This window comes from Chiloscyllium punctatum, chromosome 12 (genome assembly GCF_047496795.1).
Source record: "Chiloscyllium punctatum isolate Juve2018m chromosome 12, sChiPun1.3, whole genome shotgun sequence".
Lineage (NCBI taxonomy): Eukaryota > Metazoa > Chordata > Chondrichthyes > Orectolobiformes > Hemiscylliidae > Chiloscyllium > Chiloscyllium punctatum.
Window position 1 is genome coordinate 77127140 of NC_092750.1, and position 13351 is coordinate 77140490.

Genomic DNA, 13351 nt, shown 5'->3' on the forward strand with positions numbered 1-13351 from the left:
AACATTCCATCTTTCCTTGTTCTATCATTTATACGTTAATGTCAAAAGCTCCCTGGAATAAACTTCAAACCATCTGTCCCCTCTTAAAAAGTTCTCATTGCCTGAATAAATGTTGGAAATTGAATTGCGTGGATATAATTATCCAATTATTCTATTTACACACCTGAACGTGTTGGTCACATATCTATTCCTATATTTTCATTTATCTGCTGTTGTATAACAGATCCCCAGAAGTGTGTTTGTCATCGATTTGATCCTAAGCTCTACCCACGAACCTCATCTGAAGATCCTTACAAGATATCTTCACTTCTTACTGCAGTAATTCACTCCATAATTAATAATGCGACACCACTTCCTTCTTTACACGCACTCCTGTCCTGCTGATAGTTCCTATACCATAGAATACTGAGTTGCTAGTCCTGACCTCCATCAACCACTTCTCTGTGGTGGCAAAAATGTCATACCTCCACATGTCAACTCATTCCCTTATCATATCTGTATGCCCGATGACCCTCCCAGCATTAAGAAAAAGGAAATCCAGACTGGATTATAGCACATGGAATAGTCTGTACCTCGGATTCCAGACTGGAATATAACACACGGAATAGTGTGTACCTCGGATTTTTCAGATATTCACTGTTTGTAGTCAGTCTGTCCAATCCATGAACCAAAACTGTAACTCTGGGATTGAATGATTAATTTTTGAATTGCATTAAAGAAGATGTATTCATCTCTTCTGAGCAGTCACCTCCACATGCCAGGTGGCTCTCGTGATTAATTCCCCGATCAGTGTGCAGAGGGGACAGCTCTCAGTAATGGAGAAAATGAGGACTGCAGATGCTGAAGAGTGTTATACTGAAAAAGCACAGCAGGTCAGGCAGCATCTTAGGAGCAGGAGATTTAACGTTTCAGGCTTGAAATCTTCATCAGGAATGTATTGGATCCTTCCCATCTTTTACATTCCATGATTCACAGGATATTGAGACTCGTTCTCACTCAGGAAGGCAGCACTCTATAGAGCCCAGAAATGGATAACAGTCAGATAGTGGAAAAGAACAGGACATTACAAAGTGGGACAAATTGAACATAAAAGATAGAAACAGAGAATGCGACAAGGCAGTGCAGGCCCTTCGGCTCTTCTATGTTGTGCCGACTTGTAACATTAATCTGATGCCCATGAAACCTACAGCGATTCATTTTTATCCAACTGTATGTTCAATGCCCATTTAAATGGCTAAACTTCGGAGTGTCGATGACTGTTGAAGGCAGGACATTCCAAGCCCCTGCTACTCTCTGAGTAAAGGAACCACCCCTGGTATCTGTCCTAAAAGAGTTACCCCTCAATTTAAAGCTATGTCCTTTTGTGTTAGTCTTCACCATTCGAGTAAAAACGCAGTCAGTGTCCACCCTATCTAACCTTCTGATTATGTTATGTGTCTCAATATAGTCGCCTCTCAACCATCATCTCGCAACAAAAACAGCCTAAGTTCCCTCAGACTTTCCTCGTAAGACCTCCTTTCCATTCTAAGCAACATTCTAGTAAATCTCCTCTGAACCCTTTCAAAAGCTTTCACATCCTTCCTATAATGCAGTGACCAGAGCTGCATGCAATACTCCAGGTACGGCTTTACTCGTGTCTTGTACAACTGACGCATGACCTCGTGGCTACGAAACTTAGTCCCCCTTCCAATAAACACCAACACCTTCTTAACAACCCTATTAAACTGGGACGCAATTTCCAGCAACTTAAGCAACTGGACATCGATATCTCTCTCTTCATCTCCACTGCCGAAAATTTTACCACGAGCCCAGTACTTTGCATTCCTGTTACTTCTTTTGAAGTTAACTAACTGACACTTTCCGAATTAAGCACCATTTGTCACTTCTCAGTCCAGCTCTGCATCTTATTTATGTCCCTCTGTAAACTACAACATCATTTGTCGCTCTGCTTACTTGAGCGTCATCCGCAAATTTACTTACCTGAGCTGCCTCTACACCCACATCCAGGTCATTTATAAAAATGACAAACAGCAGTGGCCCCAAAGCAGATCCTCGCCGCACATCACTGGTAACGGAGCTTCAGGATGAACATTTCCCATCAACCACCACCGCCTGTCTTCTTTCAACGAGCCACTGTCTGATCACAATCGCTAAATCATCGTCTATCCTGAAACTCCGCATTTTGTGCAATAGCCTACCGAGTGGAACCTTACCAAGAGCCTTACTAAAGTCCACATACATCACATCGACGGCTTTACCTTTATCCACCGGCTTTGTCAGTTTCTCGAAGAACTCAGTAAGTCTGATAAGGCACGACATGCCCTTCAAAAAACCGTGCTGACTATCCCTAATCAAATCCTTTCCAGATCATTCGAAATCCTATCTCTTACAATCTTTTCCAACACATTGCTCACAACCGAAATCAGGCTTATTGACCTATAATTACCAGGGTTACCTTGTCTCCTCTTCGTAAACAAGGGAACTACATTTGCTATTCTTCAATCTTCAAGCACTGTAGTCGACAATGATGACATAAAGATTGAAGCTAAACTCTCTGAAATCTGTTCCTTGGGTTTCCAGAGAATCAGAGGATCGATCCCATCCGCCCAGTCATCTTACCTATTATCAGATCTTCCAAAATTGCGAAAACCTCATATTTGTCAATCTTAATCCCATCTAATCTTATAGCCTGCGCCATCGTATTCTCATGAACATTGCCCTTTTCCAATGTGAATAATAGATATTCCTTGAATAATGTCCACGTTTCAATTGTGTCCATCCCGTGCAGTTACCTTCCCTGTCCTGTGCATTCCAAATTTTGCCTAATTGCATCATAATTACCCGTCCCCTAATTATACATTTTCCCTGCTCTATATACCTATCCTGCCAATTTCTGTTGTAAACTTAACTTAAATATAGTCACTATTGCCAAAGTGCTCAACTTCCTTCAACTCCAACACCTGGCCGGGTTCATTCCCACGTAGCAAATCCAATATGGCATCGCCCATTGTTGTCCTGTCTACATACTGTGTCAGAAAACCATCCTGCACACATTGAACAAAAACTGGCGCATCTAGTCTACTTGAAATATAGTATTCTCAGTGAATATTGGGGAAGGTAAATTGCCCATAACAACTACCCTGTTACCCTCGCTCCTATCAAGAATCATCTTTGCTATCCTTTGCTCAACATCCTTGGAACAAGTCGAAGGACTATAATAAACTCCCAGCAGTGCGACCTCTCCTTTACTGTTTCTAATCTTCGCCAAACATAGCTCAGTGGATGAGTCCTCAAACATTACTCAGCTGCTGTAATACTACCCTTGATTAACAATGCCTGTCCTCCCCCTCCCACCCCCCCGCATTTTACCAAGTTCTCTGTTCTTGCTGAAAAATCTAAACCCAAGAATCTGCAACAACCATTCCTGTCCCTCCTCTAGCCATGTCTCTGAAATGTCCATCACATCAGAATTCCAGCGACCAACCCATGCTGCACGGTCACCCACCTATTACCGAATGCTCCTGGCATTGAAGTACACACCTTTCAAACAAAAATCCCTATTGCCGGTGTCCTCTCTCTATGTGGTAAAACAATCCCTGACCTCAGTACCTCAACCTCCTGTACAAGGTTCACATCCCCCGTGCATTAATTTAAATCCCGTGCCCGAAGAGCATTAACAAATATACACCTCCCAGGGTATTGGTACCCCTCTAGTTCAGGTGAAACCCATACTTTTTGTAAATGTTCACTTTTCCCAAAAAGCGTTCCAATTATCCAAAATCCAAAACCCTCCCTCCTGCATCATGCATGCAGCCAAGTTTTCAGCTCTGCACCCTCCCTGTTCCTCAATTCACGAGCACATGGGATGGTCACCAAACCAGAAATAACAACTCTGTTTGTGCTAGCTCTAAGCTTTCAACTTTGCTACCTGAATGTCTGCCTTAGATCCTCACCTTTCCTCCTACCGAAGTCGTTGGTACCTTTATGGATCACGACTTGGTCCTGCTCCTCATCCCCCTCAAGGACCACATATCCTGGCACCTGGGAGGCAACACACCATTTGTAAGTCTCTCTCATTTCCACAAACCTCTTTTCTGTCCCCCTAACTATGGCGTCCATAATGACTGAAGCTCAGTTCCTCTTCAACCTTCCCTGCTGAACAGAGACCTGAGACCTGTGCCCCATTACTTACCCTGGTAAGTCTTCCCTGCCAACAGTATTCAAAGTACCACATGAGATCCTGCACTGCCTGCTGCTTAACTTTCTTACCACTGAAAGTGATCCAGATACCTTGTTCACGTAGCTGTGGAATAACTACTTCCCTGTAACTCCACTCAATAACCCCCTCCGCCTCCCGAATGATCAGAAGCTAATCCATCTCGAGCTCCTTATTTCCTAATGTTACTCTCGAGTAGCTGCAGTTAACGGTACTTCCCACAAATGAAGTCAGCATGGATACTAGAAGTGACTCTTACCTGAAACATACTGCAGGAGGAACATTCAACTGCCATAACCTCCTTTCCCACTATTCTAAATTCGAAAATAGATCGCTGAATAAAAAGATACATGAAAGAAAACACTTGTCAACTTGCCAACTAAAGCACAGAACTTTGTTTTTGTTGAGAGGAGGAGGATGAGTAGGAGACACTATGTGAGTAGTGTTTCTGGTAAAGCAACCGCCGAATTATGTAACCTCCAACTGCCTCCAGGAGCTGAAGAAATCCAGTACAAGAAGTACTTTGACGCGTGTACTTATGTATCCCGATAGGCTCTACTGCTACTTTGGTGACCTTGTGATCTCTCCGACAGCCTCCAGCAACTCCTCTGAGGTGAAGCACAGACAGTTTAACGTAGTTTGTGGATTCTCACCAATTGCTGAATACGTGAGAATGAGGTACGTGAGAATAGAAAGCTGGGGAGTTCCATTAGATCAAGACTTCCCGTTCTGGTGAGCATTGCTACATTTAACTAAGTGCCAGTACAATATGTGTATGGTGACCAACGTCAGGCAAAATCGCGCCGTTTAATTATTAAAGTATTCCCGGTCTGCCTTTTGTGCTTGTGTTCTTTAGATTACATGCTGTGGGCGGTCATTTACATTAATCACTGGCCATTCAGACAGATATATAATTTTATTTGGATGCCGGTGAATATGAAAGTGACATTTATTGGATAGGGTTTACAGGGCTCACTATGAAACGCAAGATGCTACAGAAAGCTGTCAAATTTTTAATGTCTTCACCCTGTCTCGGGTCCAGGATGCCGATGGATGGAGTCTGTGAGCCAAGCAAATGTCATCAGGATAAAGGTGTGATTCTGGCACTCCACGTCCATGCACCTGCTCCCTGGACCACGTTTGAACTGACGCCACAGTTGGGCTGTCATTGGTGTTTACTTTGGACATTATTTGTACCTACACATAGACCAGTGAAAGTATCTATAATGAGATCCATGACAGTACCTGCACTGACAACAGTGATAGCCTGTTGGCTAAGCTTCCCCTGTCCGAATTATATTCCAAATGATTTTTTGCGTAGAAAAGTTTGAATGACAACCCTGTCCCAGTTTGGAAACTCTCTGCACAGATTCAGGAGCAGGACAGTGTGTCACTGAGTGCTACAGGCAGCTGTGAGTCCCAGTAACACTGTGCCCGAATTCAAGCCTTTTGGAATCTATTTTCAAGCTAGGTCATGATTTCAAAGTGATGAGGTTACTGACCTGAACAATAATCAGTTGCTTGTTACGTATTGTGAATTGGGCAAAAATAAGATATGAGCTATGATTATTCAACTGAACAATAATTCCATCATCTCTGAAAACAAGCAAGTATATTCTATATTTATGGAACTAAAATAGAAACGCCAACAACATTATATGATGCAAAAGTGAAGAATGCACATTTTATTTTACATCGTAAAAAGAAATATTCCGTTGGTCACAGTTATATATTCAAAATCATATATTCAAATAAATAATTGCCGCTCTACCATTTACAAAATGGTTGGCCTCTGAATGATTAAATCTGCCATGGGGAGCAAACTTTTGAATAATTAAATAGATTTGCCGTTCTTATACATTTAAATATAATCAATCAATGCAATTTCTCACTGACATTTGCGAGCTTCAAGTGTTTGCCACACAATTTTGAAATGACAATATTTCGAAAAACACTGTGAATGTTAAACTAATGTTTGTGCTATTAAACTGCAGCAAACAATAAGTTCAAAACTTGCAAATTTTAGAATGAAGGATATTTTACGTGAAATGTACGTGAAATAAACATTTGCTCTTGTGAGAGGGAAGTCAAACCTTTTCAAATAGTTTTCTGACAAAACTGTGAAATATTTGTTTTGTTCTTTGGGATACAACATTTAAAATATTCATGATTGGAGTACGAAGTAGACTTCATCATGAAGGTGAAATTGTAATACTTGCATTTTAAATGGTTATCCTGCAACAAATGTGATCAGATATTTTCCAGCATTTGGAATGGAAAATAATTGGATTATTTTTATTAGTATCTGCACATGATAGATACGTGCATATTAAAATACAGAAGGAGGCTATTTGGCCACGTGTGTATGCATCCGCTCACGAAATGTCTCCCAGGATCCTCCCATTTGTAGCCCTTAAAATTCAAAACTTCCAAATATATATCTCTTTTGAATGTTCATCCACATCTCTCCCATGCAATCCATTCCAAATCGTAACAATTATCTCAATAAGGACGTTTTCTTTCTCTAATCTCACTGTTCGCTATTTTGCTGACAGTGTTGAAACTGGGAATCCTCGATGCTGTAATTCCAACTAATGGAAACACAGTGTTCTTACTTTACCCTGTATTTTATTCATAATTTTGGGCATCACAATAAGTTCACAGCTTTATCTGTTCTGCTCAATGTAAAGTAAGCTGAATTTCTCTGATCCAACCTTTAACTAGATCCTGCATTCCACTTATAATTTTGATCATTTATAAGGTTAATGATAATCTTCTACAAAGCAATATGATGTCTGCCTATCTGCCTGAGTATGTGTGTCTGTCTATGAGTATGTTTCCTGTATTTGCTTGTGTGTGTGTGTGAGAGAGAGAGAGAAAAAAATAAACAATCCTCTATAATATTTGGATTACTCCCCGTGCCACGTTGAGAAGAGGTAAGTATTAGGAAGATAGTACTTCTTAATATGTGGCTAAAGAAATGGTTCATGGGTGAGGGTTTCAGATATTTGGATCATTGGGAAGTCTTCATAGGCACGTGAGACCTTATAAAATGGACAGAATGCGCCTTAACTGAAGGAGCATCAACGTCCTTGTGGGGAGGTGTGCTAGCGCACGTCGGGTGATTTAAACTGATAAACCAGGAGGGTGGGAACAAAGCAGCACGTCAGAAACTGTGCAGACTGTAAAGGTGAATAGGACATCAGGCACGGCCAGTCTAATGACCATGGAGAGGGAAGGAATCATATCAGTTCAAAATGTGAGTTGGAGTTTGGAATAAATGACAGAGATGATGCACGGTTTTACCACGAGTTAATAAATAATGAGTGTGTGGAACATTGTGCACAAGAAAATATTAAAAGAGAAAAGACCAATCAATAAAACTGATTTAAAAACCTTGGAGTGAAATGCATGCAGTATTTGAAACAAAATGGATGAGCTGACAGCACAAGCAGTTATGACCTGATGGGGATTGCTGAAACATGGTTCCCGGGAGATCAGGACTGGTAGTTAAATGTCCATGGGTACTCAGTATTCTGAAAGCATAGACGGGAATGACCAGGAGCTGGAACTGACGTATTGGTTAAGAGTGATATCAAGGCTGTATTCAGAAATGATATTGGCAGAAAGGAACAAAATGAAAATCAGTCTCGATGCAAATAAAGAGCAAGAGGAGAAACCTCTTAGGAAGAGTATTTTTCAACGACTGTCTCCCAAGGTTCCTCTGAGATAGGAAATTGCGAGGGCTTGTAACAAGGGCACAAGTGTAATTATGGGTGGTTTGAACATATATATTGACACAACTAATCAACTTCTCAAGGTTATCTTCGAAGAACGACTCATAGAATGCATGAGGCATTTTTTCTGAGAGCAACGTGTCATTGAACCAACCAGGGATTTTAGATTTGATATTATGTAATAAGGAAGGATTGATAGATGACCTTTGTAGTTAAGGATCGCCTTAGATAGAGTGACCATAAAATGCTAGCGTTTCAAATTCAGATTGACAGAGCGAGGACAATGTAACATATAAGAGTTTTAATGTTGGGCAATGATAACTATACTGGTCGAAAGAAGGAGTTAGCTTTGGTGGACTGTGCAAAAATAGAAGTCAAGGTCAGATCAGCTGCGAAAAATTGGCACTTATGGAGGAAGATAGTAAATAATTGCTCAATCAAAATACATTTATGAGAGAAAGAGGAATTGCATAACGGAGAAAATCATCCATGCCTTGTCAATGGTGTCAATGACAGCATGAGAGCAAAAACGAGGGCAAATCGTACTGTACAAGTTACTCCCAATCTAGAGGATTGGTTAAGGCCGAGGTTTAGTGCGTTATTACTGAGTTGTAGGTCGAGGAACGCAGGTAGATTTAGAGGGACCTGGGTTCGAATCCTACTACAGCAAATGATTGAGCTTGGAATCAAACGATTGATGGTGATCATGAATCAACTTTCAGCAGAAAAATCACCTCACTCGCTCATGTCTTTGAGTGAAGGAAATTGCCTTTCTTACTCTAGGTAACCTAGAGTTACTCTAGGTTGATGTAGTTTCGCCTTATCTCAGAGCTAAAATGTCATACCATAACTTGAAATTTATGCACATGGCTACTTTCTCTCCTGACATTGGAAACATCTTCCCGACATTTACCCTGCACAAGCATTCAGTATAATGTGTGTTTCATTTTGATGGCCCCCAATCCTTCTGAACTGCGAGTAAAAAGCCAGAGATATGTTAAGCTTTTCAGTCCTCGAAAACGCTCCAGGGTGGTATATTCTTCCTGAGATATAGGGACAAGCCACGAGAATTCCTAGACTCATGGCATTCCTACTACATCGAGTTATACCCCATCTACCACCACCTGAGAAAAGGAACAGGAAGTGACATCAACACAGGGACTGGCATCACCAACCGAAAGAAACCCAAATAAATAAATAGAAAGTAGGAATATTCAGCATTGCTTCGCCTGAGGCCCACTGAAGATATTACCTAGTAGGGTAAGAAAACGTCTGGAAATGTAGCTTGCAGATCAGCGAGCAAACCTACATCCAAAACCTCAATCAGAGCTACAAATCTTCTCAAAGCTCGCTACAGAAGTTGTTGCAGAGGAAGAAATGAGAATTCCCGTCTCTTTTTTTAAAATTTGGTTAATTTACAGTGCGATGCAGTTGAGGTCGTTTATGAAGGAGCCACAAATAATATTTTGCACAAGGAACTGAATTCTGCTTTTAAACTCTGTATCTCTGCATGCATTTTTATAAGGCCTGTACGTCAATAATTTCGGACTAGCTTTTGTTGCTTTGCAATGCAATATATCGATTTTATGTGGGCCAGGAGTATATTGTTTATAACATTCACTGCACTAGTTAGAGCTGCAGGAACATTTTGATCTGCAGGATGGAGACAGTCTCATTCATTAAGTTGGATTGAAAGAGCCAGAGTGATGAGGATAAATATTTAAACAAGAACTGCATTACGAACACACTACAGAAGATCAATTCACATTCTCATGCCTACGTTGAATTGGAAGAAAATTAATAGAACCCGCCATTTTCAACATGTTTTTTTAAAAATAGTGATGTAATCTTGAGATGATGGATTAAGGGAGAAATATAAAACGCTTTCTATACTTGGTGGAGATACAGAAATGCGGAACGAATGTACAATATGAGCAAGCTTCAAGTGTGAATAAAACAAGTATGAGAATATTTTTGTTAATTTTCAATAGAAATCAGTTCCTAATTTTCTAGAAGAGTGCTGTTTAATTGCCTATCAATCCCACTTCTCCAAATACATGTTTATCCCAGTCACCGATTATTTCTCCTGCCACACGTCTTTCTCCCCCTTCCTACACTTCCCTTACACTCCTCCATCCCTGCATTGCCCATTCTGCTGCTACATGCCCTTCCACTGGCCATCTCCCTTCACTTTTCTCGCACTCTCTGTCACACCACTTCCTCTGTTACGCTCACTTTCCCAGATCCTCCCTTTCCATTTTTGCTCTGCAACAAAATGCTGGAAGATGTTGATTTCTGTGCTACTACTAGTCACTGTGAATGATGAGCTTGGAATAATTAGCGTCCAAAGCAACAGACAATTTGTTTGCTACTGTCTGATGCCCCGTGAACTGGATGGTTTTGTACACTATTGATACAGAATGGAGTTTCTTCCTGTCCCTCTGTCACAACGCTTAACCAAACAGCCTCATCATAAAATAGAACAAACATCTTCTGACAGAATCGGAAGTCCATGCATCAATTTTCTTTTGAATATGGAGAGAAATCTTGTCTTTTGCTCCTTCGTCTTTCAACAGATCTTCCAAGATAATTTGAGGTGAGATCAGAGTGACTACCCATTCAATGGAAGCACTTCTTGACTTGAGATTGGCTCAAGAACCCTGAGCAAAAGTGTGAAAAATGGGAATTAGAGAATAATCTGTACTGGTAATTGGGAACAACGAAAACAAAAACAATCTCTGCAAGTTATCTTCCAAGTTGCATGTCATCCTGACAAGGGACTAATTTGCTGTTCCTTCAATACCATTTGTTATAAATCTTTGAATGCCCTTACAAACAGTTCGGCATCACTTATATTGAAGTGGTTTAAGTCGGCCGCTCTCTGTCGTCTTTTCCAGAGCTATTGGGGATTTCAAATAAACTTGATAGTGCCTTTCCAAACCACTGAATGAATATGCCCTGTTTAAAAATACAATAAATTTACTGTTTTCACAGTTTCATCTAAAGTCTCGGAATGGTAGGTCCCTGCTGAATGAGTATGACGCCAGTGTATCAGGAGCATGATACGACATTGATAACGATTGGGATTGTTCGTTCAACCAGTTATTTTCAGAGGATTGATCATGTAATGACAGTGCCACTGAGTTCCACACTTCCATGGCGCGTTGTGCCAGTGCAATACTTTATCAGTAATTTTTCATTCAGAAACCAAAACGAAATACCTCAGAGTCAACAGAATTGGCAGATTCACTATTCCCATTCAGATCAAACAAATAACCACCGGCCAAAAAAAAAAGAAAGTTGAAAGTACTGGAAAGCATTTTCACGTTCTGAGCAGCAAGAAACAGAATTAATATTTTGAGTCCAATACGAGTTTTTCAGAGCAGGATCATATCAGACTCAATATTTTACCTCTGTTCCTCCCTCCAGATCCTGAATCGTCTGCTGTGTTTTGCCACTGTTTATGTTTGCGTTTCAGGTTTACATTTTCCCTTGTATTCCCTAACACAGTCAGTCAATTGGGCGTGGGTGGTGGCATGGTGACTCAGTGGTTGGCACGACTGTCTCACATCATCAGACATCTGGTTTATGTCCAACCTCGGAACTGCTTATATTTAATTTTCGCACTCTCCCCTTATCTGCAAGTGTTTCTTGCAGTTCCTCAAGATTCCTCCCACTGTCGAAACATATTCAGTGAATTGACTATGCTAAATTGCCCAGCATGTGCAGCAAGGTGTGTTAGAAATTGGGAGATGCAGGGATAGGGTAGCAGCGAGTTAGCCATGGGAAATGCAGAAATATACCATGAGGTGGATCTAGGTGCAATGCTCTTCAGTTTAGATCCGATGTATCAATATACCAGAAAGGTACAAAAATTAAAGGTAAAATCAAGAAAAGAAAATACTGCAGATCTGAAATAATAAGAAACCGAGGGCTTGGGAAACGGAGCAGGCTTTGATGCCTCTGCTGAGAGGAAAACAGAGTTAGTATTTTGAATCCACTGATCATGCATCAGATCTGAAAGCAGTTGGAAAATAATGTGATTGGTTTTGGTGGAGTAAGTTGAATGTATGGAGAAATAGAGAGGTAGAAAGGATATAAACAAAGGGATTATTGGTAATGAAGTGGGATAAAATTCAAATGTGAGATTTATCTCATTGATCTTTCACGTCTTTCCATATTCCTGTGTATCTTGCCCATGTATGTACATATTCATGTCCCTGTTTCAAGTGAGTTTTGTCCTTTCTGTCTCTCTTTCTCTCATGTAGTCATCTTCTTTCATTCATTAATGGGATGTGGGTGTTGTTGGCCGGGCCAGCATTTATGTCTCTTTCTGACTTGCTCTTGAGAATGCGTTGGGGAAGTGCCTTTTTGAACGAAAGCACTTCGACATGCTGCAGGCTGCCAGTGCTTAAGTCTGTCTGGTTTCTTTGAGACCTTGTAGTGGCATAACGGAAACGCTGGTTTGGCCATTTCAAAGGGGATTTGGGGTTTCTGGAGTGATATGTAGGCCAAACCAGTTGAATATAACAAATTTCCTTCCCTGAAGGACACTAGTGAACCAGTCTTTTTTTTACTTTTGACGACCATCAATATTTCAGTAGCATATTAATTCAAAAAAAATTATTGAATTCGAATTACACCATCTGTTGTGGATGCATTGAAACCTGGGTTTTGGTCATGACCTGGGTCACTGAATTTACTGTCTGGAGACAATACCATGAGACCATCAGCTCCCCAACACCTCCACTGGTAATAGCGTAGATGGTATTACTGTGACTGACGTACAGGAAATTGTGCCGTTATATTGCCAGCTACTTCCTTCGAAAACAGATCTATTCAAATCTCAGGTCACTGGGACTGAACAGAGATGTAATGGTTTGTCAGCCAGGAATAGTAACTGAGGCATTACAACATTGAGTCAGTGTGCCATGTACCCCCGTATTGGACAATTTCGTGTCAAATGCAATATCAGTAGAGGACATCTGCATGTTTTTTCTCGCCTTTGTGTTTTCAGCTGCTGCACTCATTTGGGAAGACCTAAAGGTCTGGTGTCCCCATTCTGGTAAAGATACAGGTACAGCTTTTCCAGTGTATCTGGTTCTTCTGAGACCGCACAGGGAGGAGCAGGTCACATACTATCCTTTCTGAGATTTCCACAAATATTTCCCAGGGCTACATCTTTTCCAGGTGCAAAGTGTAAATCCAGATTACTTAAAAAATGACGAGGTCACAGAGCTGTGTAACCTCATTCAGCATAACCTGTCGTCTCACACCATGGAGGGGATTGTACTGAAATTTCCCATCAACTCTTTTGATGCTGTAACTTTCCAGGCAGGAGTGGGTGACATGTCCATTATGCCATCCTCTCACGTATTCACGAGGTGATTGCGGCTAT